This window comes from Lolium rigidum, chromosome 3 (genome assembly GCF_022539505.1).
Source record: "Lolium rigidum isolate FL_2022 chromosome 3, APGP_CSIRO_Lrig_0.1, whole genome shotgun sequence".
Taxonomy (NCBI): Eukaryota; Viridiplantae; Streptophyta; class Magnoliopsida; order Poales; family Poaceae; genus Lolium; species Lolium rigidum.
Window position 1 is genome coordinate 385,650,824 of NC_061510.1, and position 15,862 is coordinate 385,666,685.

The following is a 15,862-nucleotide window of genomic DNA, read 5'->3' on the forward strand; positions in this document are numbered from 1 at the left end:
CGAACTCAGGGAGGAAGAGGTCAAAGATATCCCTCTCAAGCAACCCTGCAATCACGATACAAGAAGTCTCTTGTGTCCCCAACACACCTAATACACTTGTCAGATGTATAGGTGCACTAGTTCGGCGAAGAGATATTAAAATACAAGTGGTATGAATGAATATGAGCAGTAGTAACGGTGCCAGAAAATAGCTTGCTGGCGTGCAGCTGATGGTATTAATATTGCAGGAAGTAAAGATGCAGTAAAACAGTAAATAAGCGATGATTGCAGTATTTGGAAGCAAGGCCTAGGGATCATACTTTCACTAGTGGACACTCTCAACATTGATCACATAATAAAACCACTCTACACTCTCTTGTTGGATGATGAACACCATTAATTGTGTAGGGCTACAAGAGCACCTCAATACCGGAGTTAACAAGCTCCACAACATTCGATGTTCATATTTAAATAACCTTAGAGTGCATGATAGACCAACGCAATTATACCGAGTACGAACATAGCATGCACACTGTCACCATCAAGCTATGAAAGGGGGAATAGATCACATCAATACTATCATAGTAATAGTTAACTCCATAATCTACAAGAGATTACAATCATAACCTACACCAAGTACTACATGATGCACACACTGTCACCATTACATCATGGAGGAGGAATAGACTACTTTAATAACATCACTAGAGTAGCACATAGATTAATAGTGATATAAAGCACATTGCAATCATAAAGGAATATAAATAAGCACTTCACTATGCGATTCTGAATTACTCTCTGGCAAGATAACGAACACTAATTCATCATGTAGGCAAACCTTAAAGATGTATTCCCAAGTACTAATAAACACCCCACGCTGTCACTGTGAGCATTCATAGGAGGTACTAACACACCACAATTTCATAGAGACATCCAACTCAAATCATAACTCAGTGAACAAGTATTCTGCGAAATATAGCCTAAGAGACCCACACGGTGCACACACTGTCACCTTTACACACGTGGGACAAGGAGTCTCCGGAGATCACATAAGTAAAATCCACTTGAATAGCATAATAACATCTAGATTACAAAGCTCATCATATGGATCTCAATCATGTAAGGCAGCTCATGAGATCATTGTATTGAAGTACATAAAGAGAGAGATTAACCACATAGCTACCGGTACAGCCCTTAGCCTCGATGGAGAACTACTCCCTCCTCATGGGAGACAGCAGCGTCGATGGAGATGGCGGTGATGTTGATGGAGATGCCTTCCGGGGGCACTTCCCCGTCCCGGCGGCGTGCCGGAACGAGACTCCTGTCCCCCGGATCTTGGCTTCGCGATGGCGGCGGCTCTGGAAGGTTTCTCGTACCGTGGCTTTTCCGTATCGAAGATTTAGTTCAGGGAGGCTTAAATAGGCGAAGAGGCGGAGTCGGAAGGGTTACGGGGCAGCCACACAACAGGGGGCGCCCCCCCCCCCCCTTGGGCCGCGCCGGCCACGTGTGTGGGCACCCCAGGGCTCCCCTATGGCGCCTCTCCGGTGTTCTGGAAGCTTCGTGGAATTATAAGATGCTGAGCGTTGATTTCGTCCAATTCCGAGAATATTTCCTTACTAGGATTTCTGAAACCAAAAACAGCAGAAAACAGGAACTGGCACTTCGGCATCTCGTCAATAGGTTAGTTCCGGAAAATGCATCAAAACGATATAAAGTGTGAACAAAACATGTAGGTATTGTCATAAAACTAGCATGGAACATCAGAAATTATAGATACGTTTGGGACGTATCAAGCATCCCCAAGCTTAGTTCCTACTCGCCCTCGAGTAGGTAAACGATAACAAGAATAATTTCTGAAGTGACATGCTACTTACATAATCTTGATCATACTATTGTAAAGCATATGAGATGAATGCAGCGATTCGAAGCAATGGTGAAGACAATGAGTAAACAAATGAATCATATAGCAAAGACTTTTCATGAATAGTACTTTCAAGACAAGCATCAATAAGACTTGCATAAAAGTTACTCATAAAGCAATAGATTCTTAGTAGAAAGCTTTGAAACAACACAAAGGAAGATATGAGTTTCAGCGGTTGCTTTCAACTTCAACATATATATCTCATGGATAATTGTCAACACAAAGCAATATAACAAGTGCAATAGGTAAACATGTAAGAACCAATGCACACAGTTGATACAAGTGTTTGCTTCTAAGATAGAAGGAATAGGTAAACTGACTCAACAATAAAGTAGAAGAATGGCCCTTCGCAGAGGGAAGCATGGATTACTATTTTTGTGCTAGAGCTTTTCATTTTGAAAACAAGAAACAATTTTGTCAACGGTAGTAATAAAGCATATGTGTTATGTATAAGATATCCTATAAGTTGCAAGCCTCATGCATAGTATACCAATAGTGCTCGCACCTTGTCCTAATTAGCTTGGATTAACATGGATTATCATTGCATAGCATATGTTTCAACCAAGTGTCACAAAGGGGTACCTCTATGCCGCTCTGTACAAAGGTCTAAGGAGAAAGCTCGCATTGGATTTCTCGCTTTTGATTATTCTCAACTTAGACATCCATACCGGGACAACATAGACAACGGATAATGGACTCCTCTTTAATGCATAAGCATTCAACAACGAGATAATATTCTCATAAGAGATTGAGGATTAATTGTCCAAACTGAAACTTCCACCATGATTCATGGCTTTAGTTAGCGGCCCAATGTTCTTCTCTAACAATATGCATACTCAAACCATTTGTTCATGAAAATCGCCCTTACTTCAGACAAGACGAACATGCATAGCAACTCACATGATATTCAACAAAGGTGTAAAAGTTGATGACGTCCCCAGAAACATGGTTACCGCTCAACAAGCAACTTATTAAGAAATAAGATACATAAGTACATATTCTTCACCACAATAGTTTTTAAGGCTATTTTCCATGAGCTATATATTGCAAAGACAAAGAATAGAATTTTAAAGGTAGCACTCAAGTAATGTACTTTGGAATGGCAGAGAAATACCATGTAGTAGGTAGGTATAGTGGGCACAAATGACATGGTTATTGGCTCAAGGATTTGGATGCACGAGAAGAATTCCTCTCAATACAAGGCTAGGCTAGCAAGGTTGTTTGAAGCAAACTCAAGTATGAAACGGTGCAGCAAGACTCACATATGAACATATTGTAAGCATTATAAGACTTTACATCGTCTCCTTGTTGTTCAAACACCTCAACCAGAAAATATCTAGACTCTAGAGAAACTAATCATGCAAACCAAATTTTAACAAGCTCTATGTAGTTCTTCATTAATAGGTACAAAGTACATGATGCAAGAGCTTAAACATGATCTATATGAGCACAACAATTTCCAAGTATCAAATTATTCAAGACATTATACCATTTACCACATGCAGCATTTTCTGTTTCCAACCATATAACAATGAACGAAGCAGTTTCAACCTTCGCCATGAACATTAAGAATAAAGCTAATAACACATGTGTTCATATGCAACAGCGGAGCGTGTCTCTCTCCCACACAAGCATGAATTTATTCAAACAAAAATAAAAATAAAAACAAACAGACGCTCCAAGTAAAGCACATAAGATGTGACGGAATAAAAATATAGTTTCACTAGAGGTGACCTGATAAGTTGTCGATGAAGAAGGGGATGCCTTGGGCATCCCCAAGCTTAGATGCTTGAGTCTTCTTGAAATATGCAGGGATGAACCACGGGGGCATCCCCAAGCTTAAACTTTTCACTCTTCTTGATCATATTGTATCATCCTCCTCTCTTGACCCTTGAAAACTTCCTCCACACCAAACTCAAAACAAACTCATTAGAGGGTTAGTGCATAATCAAAAATTCTCATGTTCAGAGGTGACACAATCATTCTTAACACTTCTGGACATTGCACAAAGCTACTGAAAGTTAATGGAACAAAGAAATCCATCCAACACAGCAAAAGAGGCAATGCGAAATAAAAGGCAGAATCTGTCAAAACAGAACAGTCCGTAAAGACAAATTTTTTAGAAGCACCAGACTTGCTCATATGAAAATTCTCAAATTGAATGAAAGTTGCGTACATATCTGAGGATCACGCACGTAAATTGGCAGATTTTTCTGAGTTACCTACAGAGAACCCTGCCCAAATTCGTGACAGCAAGAAATCTGTTTCTGCGCAATAATCCAAATCTAGTATCATCTTTACTATCAAAGACTTTACTTGGCACAACAATGTAATAAAATAAAGATAAGGAGAGGTTGCTACAGTAGTAACAACTTCCAAGACTCAAATATAAAACAAAATTGCTGTAGTAAAATAAAAACATGGGTTATCTCCCAAGAAGTGCTTTCTTTATAGCCATTAAGATGGGCTCAGCAGTTTTAATGATGCACTCGCAAGAAATAAGAGTTGAAGCAAAAGAGAGCATCAAGAAGCAAATTCAAAACAAATTTAAGCCTAACCCACTTCCTATGAAAAGGAGTCTTGTACACAAATAAATTCATGAAGAACAAAGTGACAAGCATAGGAAGATAAAACACAAGTAACTTCAAAATTTTCAGCATATAAAGGGGAAACTTAATATTATTAAGATGTATATAACCATGTTTCCCTCTCTCATAATAACTTTCAGTGGCATCATGAGCAAACTCAACAATATAACTATCACATAAAGCATTCTTATCATGAGTCTCATGCATAAAATAATTACTACTCCCAACATAAGCATAGTCATTCTTATTAATTGTAGTGGGAGCAAATTCAACAAAGTAGCTATCATCAAATATAGGAGGCATATTGTAATCATAATTAAATTTATCCTCCATAGTAGGCGGCACCAGAAGACCACTATCATTATAATCATCATAAATAGGAGGCAAAGTATCATCAAAGAAAATTTTCTCCTCAATGCTTGGGGGACTAAAAATATCATGCTCATCAAAACCAGCTTCCCCAAGCTTAGAACTTTCTATATCATTATCAACAATGGTGATCAAAGCGCTCATACTATTATTACTACCAGCATGCAAATAAGGTTACATAGGTTTTTTAATTTTCGCATCAAACAATCCATGTCTTAACTCAGGAAATAGAATAAAAAGCTCATTGTTATTGTCCATTATGCCTTACTAGTGTAAAACAAGAAACAAAAAGATGCAATTGCAGGATCTAAAGGAAATAGCTTCGAGCACTCACACACCGGCAACGAGACTAGGAGATAGCTTAGTAGTCGGAGGATGTGAATACCTTTTACCTTACCTCCCCGGCAATGGCGCCAGAAAATAGCTTGATGTCTACGCACGCTTCTATTCCTGTAGACAGTGTTGGGCCTCCAAGAGCAGAGGTTTGTAGAACAGCAGCAAGTTTCCCTTAAGTGAATCACCCAAGGTTTATCGAACTCATGGAGGAAGAGGTCAAAGATATCCCTCTCAAGCAACCCTACAATCACGATACAAGAAGTCTCTTGTGTCCCCAACACACCTAATACACTTGTCAGATGTATAGGTGCACTAGTTCGGCGAAGAGATATTAAAATACAAGTGGTATGAATGAATATGAGCAGTAGTAACGGTGCCAGAAAATAGCTTGCTGGCGTGCAGTTGATGGTATTAATATTGCAGGAAGTAAAGATGCAGTAAAATAGTAAATAAGCGATGATTGCAGTATTTGGAAACAAGGCCTAGGGATCATACTTTCACTAGTGGACACTCTCAACATTGATCACATAATAAAACCACTCTACACTCTCTTGTTGGATGATGAACACCATTAATTGTGTAGGGCTACAAGAGCACCTCAATGCCGGAGTTAACAAGCTCCGCAACATTCGATGTTCATATTTAAATAACCTTAGAGTGCATGATAGACCAACGCAATTATACCGAGTACTAACATAGCATGCACACTGGTCACCATCAAGCTATGAAAGGGGGAATAGATCACATCAATACTATCATAGTAATAGTTAACTCCATAATCTACAAGAGATTACAATCATAACCTACGCCAAGTACTACATGATGCACACACTCGTCACCATTACATCATGGAGGAGGAATAGACTACTTTAATAACATCACTAGAGTAGCACATAGATTAATAGTGATATAAAGCACATTGCAATCATAAAGGAATATAAATAAGCACTTCACTATGCGATTCTGAATTACTCTCTGGCAAGATAACGAACACTAATTCATCATGTAGGCAAACCTTAAAGATGTATTCCCAAGTACTAATAAACACCCCACGCTGTCACTGTGAGTAGGAGGTACTAACACACCACAATTTCATAGAGACATCCAACTCAAATCATAACTCAGTGAACAAGTATTCTGTGAAATATAGCCTAAGAGACCCACACGGTGCACACACTGTCACCTTTACACACGTGGGACAAGGAGTCTCCGGAGATCACATAAGTAAAATCCACTTGAATAGCATAACGACATCTAGATTACAAAGCTCATCATATGGATCTCAATCATGTAAGGCAGCTCATGAGATCATTGTATTGAAGTACATAGAGAGAGAGAGATTAACCACATAGCTACCGGTACAGCCCTTAGCCTCGATGGAGAACTACTCCCTCCTCATGGGAGACAGCAGCGTCGATGGAGATGGCGGTGATGTTGATGGAGATGCCTTCCGGGGGCACTTCCCCGTCCCGGCGGCGTGCCGGAACAGAGACTCCTGTCCCCCAGATCTTGGCTTCGCGATGGCGGCGGCTCTGGAAGGTTTCTCGTACCGTGGCTTTTCCGTATCAAAGATTTAGGTCAGGGAGGCTTAAATAGGCGAAGAGGCGGAGTCGGAAGGGTTACGGGGCAGCCACACAACAGGGGGGCGCGCCCCCCCCCCTTGGGCCGCGCCGACCACGTGTGTGGGCCCCCCAGGGCTCCCCTCTGGCGCCTCTCTGGTGTTCTGGAAGCTTCGTGGAATTATAAGATGCTGGGCGTTGATTTCGTCCAATTCCGAGAATATTTCCTTACTAGGATTTCTGAAACCAAAAACAGCAGAAAACGAGAACCGGCACTTCGGCATCTCGTCAATAGGTTAGTTCCGGAAAATGCATCAAAACGATATAAAGTGTGAACAAAACATGTAGGTATTGTCATAAAACTAGCATGGAACATCAGAAATTATAGATACGTTTGGGACGTATCAACCGCCAGAAGTGGAATCGGCCTCGACCTCGCGGACTACCGTCTGCTCGCGCATCACCACGTCGCCGTGGCGTCACTGCCTCCTCATACGCGGTAGGAGGCCAGGAAGGCGACGCCGTCGAGCGAGCTGAGCAGCCCGACGATGGTGGCCGCGACCAGCACCAGCGGCGAGGCGCCATACACCCACGGAGGCATCCCCATCCGGCCACGATGGGATGGCCGCTGAGAAGCTGGAGTCGGCGGTCAGACGCGGGGACGGCACCTGCAGCGGCCGGTCAGCGCGGGGACGACGGACCTCAGCGACCGTCGGCCGCATCCCTTGCTACCGCCGCCGGAGGGATGGAGATGAAGGCGACCTGCCGAGGTACGCCGCCGATTCGTGCCCATATCTCGATGGGTTGTGCTGGACCGCTGGCCTCCTCTGCCTCTTTGGCGTCACCGACGACGTAGGGGCCTGCCCTCCTCTGCCTCTTCTTTGAAGGGGACCTGCAGGTTCCTCCTCCTCCTTTCTCTTGTCTCTATTTCCTCTTCTCTCTTTCTCTCTCACAGCATCCCCATGTTCCTGCAGCCACCGGAGGGTATCACGGATCAGTGAAGAAAGATTTTGTGCAGGTGAGTTTCTTTACATTTCTTCTCTTCTTTCTTTTCCCCTCTTTTATTTATATTTTCAGACATTGATTTCCAAATAGGTCAGCATCGGATTGTTTGGTTGGAATTTTCGGGGGCTGTTTTGAGCTATGAGATGTGATTACTTCAACCCTTTGCACTCTTGTTTTATTGTACTTCAATACCTGTAAGTTGCTGTTAAAAAAAAGACAAAATGCCTGTAAGTCTGATATTGATTTGTTGTTTAGAATTTCGTTTTTTTCTAAAATTTAGCCCAAGCCTGTAGTAAATCAAGTTGGCTGTACTTTGTTTAACTTTGTTTTTTTGGTCATTTAATCTAATTTCAGATTAGTCTCTTATTGAGTAGTCTACACAGTCATTTTGTTGAATTATATTCTTGTTTTGCAGGGAATAACTAAATTATTGTTGCTGCCTCTTGCCTAATGTTATGCGCCTGAGGTTCCGGGGCTAGATCTCAACTGCTAGGCCTCAAGTTAAGTCAGACCTACATCATTTAGATCTTGAATATTTTGTACGATTTTTCCATTAACAACAGTCTGCAACAGTACTCATGCTTCTTATATTTGCTTGCAGATGTAAATATATTTGTGCTTCTCTATATTACTAATCAATGAAACCAGTAGAGGATTCAATTTATGGTTGGTGCATACTTGAGAGGTTGGTGCATATATGCATAATCGAGCCTGCAAAAATGGGGATTTCCCAGCAGTTATATAGTATTTATTTTGTTCTCAAATGTGTACATAATATGTGCACCGCATGATCAATGAAGCCAGTAGAAGATTCGATTTATGGTTTCAAAACCTAGGATTGGTTCTATGAACTTTGGTTGCTTGTTGTTCACAGAACGTGCCCATAACTTGCTACTGATAAGAACTAATGTATACATGTTAGCTATTCAACATTATTTATTAAGCCTGTAGCGGATTGGATTGATCGTTGTTTGAATTAAATATATACCCCAGTTATGCAGGTTTACTAATATTTTCCATTTTCTACTGATCAGCGATTTTAGGCTGTCATGTATGTGTGATTGTATCAGGCCTTAAGCTGCAGTATGGTGAGCTTTTGTGCCTTTTCTTTTGTCTCAATTTAGTAACAACTGAGCTACATCCATAAGTCATCCACTTGATCATTGGGTTGATTACAGTATCATTATTATTTGTTTGCAATTCTTACTGCTATTGGCTGTCGTTATTTTTGTAGCCGTCGAAAGTTGTTCCTATTTTTTCTGCTTTTGTGTTATGACCTTGACTTATTCTGGAAACTTCTGATTTGCATTTGATATTTTGAGACAACTTTTTTCTAAAATTATGATGTTCTGGATTTCAAGAAGAAAAACAAATGGTGCTTGCCTTTTCCTAGCAAAGCTTTGGTTGGATTTTTGTTCTCTGCTTGTCAACATAATATATTGGTCCAGTCTTCTAATAATCAGTTAATCGCCTCCTCAATCGACTATGTAAATCAGTGCTTTAAGGTTGTGAATTATGTGTCACTGCATTTTTTCAGAAAGGGACACATGAACAGGTCAGAGGCTCTGAATTTTGATTTTAGCATGTTTTCTGCAGTATGTACAAATCACGTCCTTTAAAATCCAAGCACATGGGAGTATTGATCTCGGGTCTTTTTTTGGAATTTATCCAGTAAATGATAGCATGGTGTTCAATTAATATTTTAGCTAGCTATTTCTGATGATTTGTACATCTGCTTTCTTTAGGTTCCTAAATTTAATCCTATTTTTGCAGGTGCCAGGTGCAACAGCTTTAACTCCTGGTGGTGAGCATGGGTATTCATGGGAAAACTCCTGACCCAACACCCTGTGATCTCACGGGAAGCTGGAAGATACATTGTCTGGTTGATTCCAGGGCTCTTTGCATACGCAGTCAGCCAGCCCCTAAAAAAGTTTTTGCAGTCTCAGAGCCTAATAATTCCTATGCTTTGGTCCTCCATTGCAGCATTGCTCTTGCACATTCTTTTTTGTTGGTTATTGGTTTTCAAGATCAGTCTGGGGTATTTTGGAGCCGCTTTCGCAATAAGCGTATCGTACTGGTTGAACGTATTCATGCTTCTTGCATACATCAGATTCTCAAATTCATGCAAGGAGACATTCTCATCTTCTAAGAAGGATGCCTTCAGTGGAGTCGCTGTGTTCATGCGCCTAGCTCTGCCATCTACACTAATGATATGGTAATCCTAGGTGTGTGGTTCAAAATATCTGTGTGTCATGTTTCTTTTACTCAGGCTAATGCCTATTCTTGTGCATCTTCCAGTTTTGAATGGTGGTCATTTGAGGCCATTATTCTTTGCCGGGACTTCTACCCAATCCAGAGCTGCAAACTTCAGTTCTTTCGACCTGGTAAGAATTTCCCAGGTAATAAGCTCTTATGGTAATATCTGCATTATACTTACACTCATCTTTTTGTGCAGCATGACAACTATCACACTGATGTATACTATAGCATATGGGAATGGTGCTGGTGCAAGGTAAGCAAAAGCTTAATATACGTGGATATGATACAGTTTTTTCGGATGGAATTATTATTTGATAACACCATTTTGTATTTTCTTTAATGGGAAGCACTGGAGTATCAAACTAACTAGGGGCCGGGAATCCTGAAGGTGATCGATTGTATGTCCGTGTTGTGATGTTTATTGTTGTGACTTAGGCAGTTCTCATCACTAGGGCTCTATTAGCATCCAAGCGCATCTTGTGCTATGCATATAGCAGAAATAAGGAGGTAGTTGAGTATGTTTATGGAATGGTTCCCTTAATCTGCATCTCATTCGCTGCTGATTGCCTACAAGGAGTTCTCTCAGGTTAAAAATTCCTACCTTCTAATTTATCTATCAATTTTACCTTCCCTTCGAAAGATTTTGGGAAGGTAAAATTGATATAGGTAAAATGGATTGTGCTGCTGGGACTATGCCACACATAAACGATACACTTGCTAGCACTGCGATGCAATTTCTACTTCTGAATAATTTTGTCTGGTCGATTAGCCTTTAGGTTATCTTTGATGAAATTCATGACTATGATTTTCCAAGCTAATACTAACATAGATTGGATGCTGCACTTAGGATTTGACTTCCTACATCTTCATTTTCCATGGAGTACATAAAGCGGCATTTTTTGAATGCATCGTCAAGGCAAATTTCTGAGATGTATGCGTAATATATTTGTTGGGCTAACCTATTAAATAGAGAATCTATAATCCTAAAAAGGGTGTAACATATTTGTTGAGTCAAGATATATATTGTGTGTTTTTATCAGCTTATTATCGAGTATATTACAAAACGATCATTAGTGCGAAATACCGGGGCTGTGCACATCCAGCCTGTATCCATCCTATATCTGTTTTCCACGTCATTTCTTCTGCAACAGTCAAGATAGGTACATTCTAACTGTTTACTACTATCTGGTATTATACGACTTGTACTACAAAGTATTTTAGATTAGTCTACTACCTGAAGAAAAATGAAATCTGCCATGAAAATTTGTATGACTAATTTGTTTATAGCAGCAAGGCAACAACCCGTTAGCTACCATTAGTTTTAGAGAATTCAAATTCTAGGAGATGAGGCTCAGATACTACCTCTGGCCCTTTAAATTGGTCGTCGCATGTGAAAAGCTTGACATATTTTTTAACTGCCCAATGTTATTATTGTGTGGTAGGTAGCTGCATATTGTTTTGCACATATGCAGAACCCCAAATTAACTGATTTATACCTAGATTGCTGGCCGTATTGGTACCAGGTAGAGATTTATACCTTGAGCTTTTTCTCAGGCTTAGGTTCTGCTTAGGCACAACGTAAATATACTGTACATAGCGGTAGGCTATTGAGGAAATGTACCTAAGCTGGATTAGTTCTGTAGGGACTTCACTCTATTGATTGGCTACCCAAAATTTTTTTACAGTACCCCTGTTGAGTATCATTTTCAATAGATTGTTGTCGAGGCTGAGTGTGTGCCCTCGAGCACATGTAGCAAGAATAGCTAGGGTGCTTTTTGTCCTTCGAGCATAGTTAGTACACGTCATTCTCAAGTAAGACCTCGGGTGCTTTCCTTCTGACTGTTGGATGACATCACCTATTTATTTATTGATATCATTTTGAGAACATATACTTATCGATTTCTTGGTCTCGGTAGGACACAAAATCTATGTCCTTTATCAAACTCATACAAAACTAATATATATTTTCTAATAATAGATCAGCTAATCCGTATCTAAACCTACATTTTTTATTTATTCACCTATCGAGGCAACTCTTGAGGCTTGGGTTTCTTCTTATGCTATATCCAAGTGCAAATAGTACTCCTGGTTTACAAATACTTTCATCTGATTACAACATCAGTATAACATTCCCTTTGTTCTTTAACATTTTTTTATTCTGTGGTGTTCTTAATGTTGCTCTAATTACAATATTTATTTGCTTTGTTGCAGCCTAATGGAGGATGTAGAGCTCGAGACTGTCAGGATCCAGCCTGGTGTCATGCTGGAAGCTATGTTGCAGAAGCTGAACCTTTTGGCGGTGCAACTACCTATTAGAATTTGGTTTTCTTGTTTTTGTGGGTAGCTTATTTAGATGTTACTTTTGTTATTTTTAGTTTTACTTCTATTTGTCTCCAAAAAACCATAAGAGTGTTAATATATTTCGCTATTTCCCTCATTGTGTATATGCATTGTTGTTCCATTCTATGTTTTCAAAATCCTATAAAATGTATTTTTATTTACATGTAGATTGGTTCTATTTTCACGAGATCGTGCGCCAAGGCGCACATCTAAATCTAGTTTACATAAAAGAGCTGCCAAATCACCTCTACATCCATTGTATACATAATATCATATCTCATCCATGGTATCCATGGGCGCTTTCTACCTTGAGGGCACACCCATCTCCAATCAGTCACACCATTCCACCACTAGTTTTTTTTAAACGGAGGCAAAATCTTTATCTCATTCTATTAATTAAGGAGAATAGTTAAAGAAGTTTTACAAGGTAACCCAACGTGACTTTACAAACCGCCTACTCTCGCGGGATCAAAATACTCACACGCTTCGCCCACGTGGTGACCCAAAGTTTTAGCTCTTTTTATGTTCCCGAAAACCACCGTTGGCGGAGCATATTTGTGCCTAAAAATTCTAGCATTTCGCTCATTCCAAATTTCCCAAGAGGTGAGGAGAACAACGGATCCAAGAGCTTTCCGGTTAGGCGTAGAGGCACCGGTCATGAGGCTCCACCACTCATGAAGAGACATAGCATGCCATGTGTGGAGGTCAATAGAATATAAACCGAGCCACTCTTTGATTAGACCCCAAAGCCTTTGGGTGAAACGGTAATGAATCAGGAGGTGATCAATGGACTCCGCACTCTTCATGCATAGAGGGCAATTGCCACAATTAGACCAACCTCTTTTTTGCAAACGATCCGCTGTCCAAATCCTATTGAGGAGGAAGCCAAGCAAAGAACTTAACTTTTGGAGGTGCCCAAATCTTCCAAACGGTCCTCTTAAAATCGGATGCAAAGGTGCTTAAAAAAATTGTGCTTTGTAAGCCGATGCCGCCGTGTAGTGGCCATCTTCCTAAGTGTCTAAGAGATGGAATCCTCCACATCCTCGTCAAAGTTGTAGCCATTAAGCTTAGTCCAAAGATCAATAAATTTCTCCAAGTGAGCAAAGGTGAGATCTCCTTCGATATGGAACATGCCAATCCAGGCATCATTTTTTGTAGCCTTGTTGATCGTCCAACTCTTTCTCTTAGACTCCGCACAGATGAGAGGGACGAGGTCTTTAGGCTTCGAGCCATTAATCCAAGGGGTGTCGAAAACTTCATCTTCTTCTCATTCCCCACAACGATATTTATGGAAGCATAGAAAAGGTCCATGTGGTCGGAAAGAATTCCACCACTGGTTTGAGCTATAGGCATGGGAAACACGAGGAATGGATGAGACACCGCTTGGCAAAATGTATATTACAAACTCTGCACAATCCACCATGGATGGTGGTCTCGGGTTTACATGTTGACTAATATACCCCCTAGAGCGCTTGTCCCAACAAACACATGCTTGTATAGATGAGCAAGAGCACGTAGCAGAACTTGTCTCCTGCCCCACTTATGTGATGATGGTGCAAGTATTATTTGCTCCCAACTTTTGGAACTCCCCAAAGCATGATGGAGAAGAACCGCAGGTGGCGTCCGCGGCGACCCGCCGCGCGTGCCGTTGTACTTTCCGCAGGCGGCGTGTATGGCGCCGGTGGCGCCGACTCTGCAGAGGGCGCCGGAAAGGACTGCGACGTCCGGGAGCTCGCGCATAGGATCGTCTGCAGCCGGCGACCGCACACGCTCGGCCGCGCCCGCGCCTCCTGCCGGAGGCGTCGTCATCCGCGACGAGGCGAGGTGCGCGTCCTCTACTCTGGCCCGTCGGACGACAGGGTTGGGCCACCACCGCGTCAAGGAGGAGGGCGCCACGGCCTCAGCACCACTTCCGCCGGCGAAGAAGAAACAATGGTGGGAGAAGGAGGCGCAGGCGGCCCTCCGTGGTGACGACGACGAGGAGGAATTCCCCGGCCTAAACTTCATGGTCGACCGCTCCGTCGACGAGGACTACCGGCAGATTACGCTGGACGCACGACAGGCGGCGGTCTGGTCCGCCAGGGACCACGGCGCCAACTTCGTCGACCTCGCCGGACCATCGGAGAGGAGAAGGCCGACGAGGAGGAGGCCGACGAAGACGATAGCTGGTCCTTCGGGACATCCAGCGACGACAACGACGACCTGGACTTTAGTGCCTTCGACTCCCGACACCGCTAGATTTTTTTTTTTGTTTTTAAGTTTAAATTCGCGTTAAATTTGTACAAATTTCGTTCGAATTTTATATGAATATCGTTTTAAAATTTTGATTTTAACTTTTCAAAATCTATCGGAACCGCCGGTTTGGAGGCGCCGGTGTGGGATAGCATCCCCAAATAGAAAATGCTCTGCTGACGCCTCCCATACGGCAGTGCCGGCGCCTCTACCGGCGACTATTTAGAGGGTGACGATGGAGATGCTCTTAGTCCGATCAGCAATGACGAAGCCAAACTAGGTCACGGCCCGCCCAACCTTTTTAATCTTATAGTAGTACTGATGGAGACATGTATATATATATGTCTCGATTAGCTTATAAAACATCTTCACTGCATCTAATGGCCTGGTCCTATAATTCAAAAGAAGCTTCGCCATAAATCTAAGATGTCTAACGCCGGAAACAGGAGAAAGTGCGCACTGCACCTTGGACGATGAAAAAAAAATTGAACTCCATCACGTACGATTGCTACGAACGAGGAGCTCCCTAGCAATGCCAAGATTGCCCGGTGGGAATTGGGAAGCCCCTTCAACGAGCACCAGCTAGTGTGACGGCAAGATGGCACTAATCAGGTTGGACGAGACTGCTAGCGGGTAATTTTTTTTTTTTTTGAGAATTAATGGCTGCCTTTAATTAAACATCAACATCCGATGCTACAAGGTTCATTACAAATTCTGGGGGTGATCCCAACCAGATTGAATTCAAATTATTACCGCAGCCTTCCTTTGCTAGTCGATGCGCAACTCCATTGCATGATCGTCGCACATGAGTGACTGAAAACTCCTCAAACTCTCCGAGAAGCAGCTTGATGTCTTCAACCAGGGGACCATGAACCGATCGGTCTAGCTCCGTGTGGTTCAGCTTTGCCACTGCACCCGCACAGTCCGTCTCCAGGTTGAGCCTCGACACTCCCACCTCCTTTGCTAGCTGAGCCGCCTTCTAGCACGCGAGTAACTCCGCCCTCTCCGGGTCATCCACGCGAGGGAAAAAATGGCTTGCACATGCAATATGCGCTCCATGGTGATCACGGACGATCACACCTCCACCCCCATGGTTATTTTCCTTGGAGAAGGCCCCGTCTGAGTTAACCTTGTGCCACCCCGGCTGTGGGAGTCGCCAGTGCTCCTCCACTTGGTTCCCTTGTACTGCAGTCACTGTCTTGATAGCTCGCCACTCTTCCGTTAACCCTATAATCCGTCGAGCAGTATTCTCCGGGTTTTCGATCATCGGTTCG

The 15,862-nt window shown here is 42.2% G+C and overlaps 1 long non-coding RNA gene and 1 pseudogene across 1 annotated transcript; both read left to right on the forward strand.

The window, feature by feature from the left end:
* The first annotated feature begins 7,825 nt into the window (after nt 1-7,825).
* On the forward strand, nt 7,826-8,460 carry LOC124700720. Its single transcript, XR_007001810.1, has 3 exons — nt 7,826-7,902; nt 8,173-8,257; nt 8,359-8,460. It is a non-coding gene; the product is annotated as an uncharacterized LOC124700720 (long non-coding RNA).
* A 1,117-nt stretch (nt 8,461-9,577) lies between these two features.
* On the forward strand, nt 9,578-10,607 carry LOC124697576 (annotated as a pseudogene).
* Nucleotides 10,608-15,862: the final 5,255 nt, after the last annotated feature.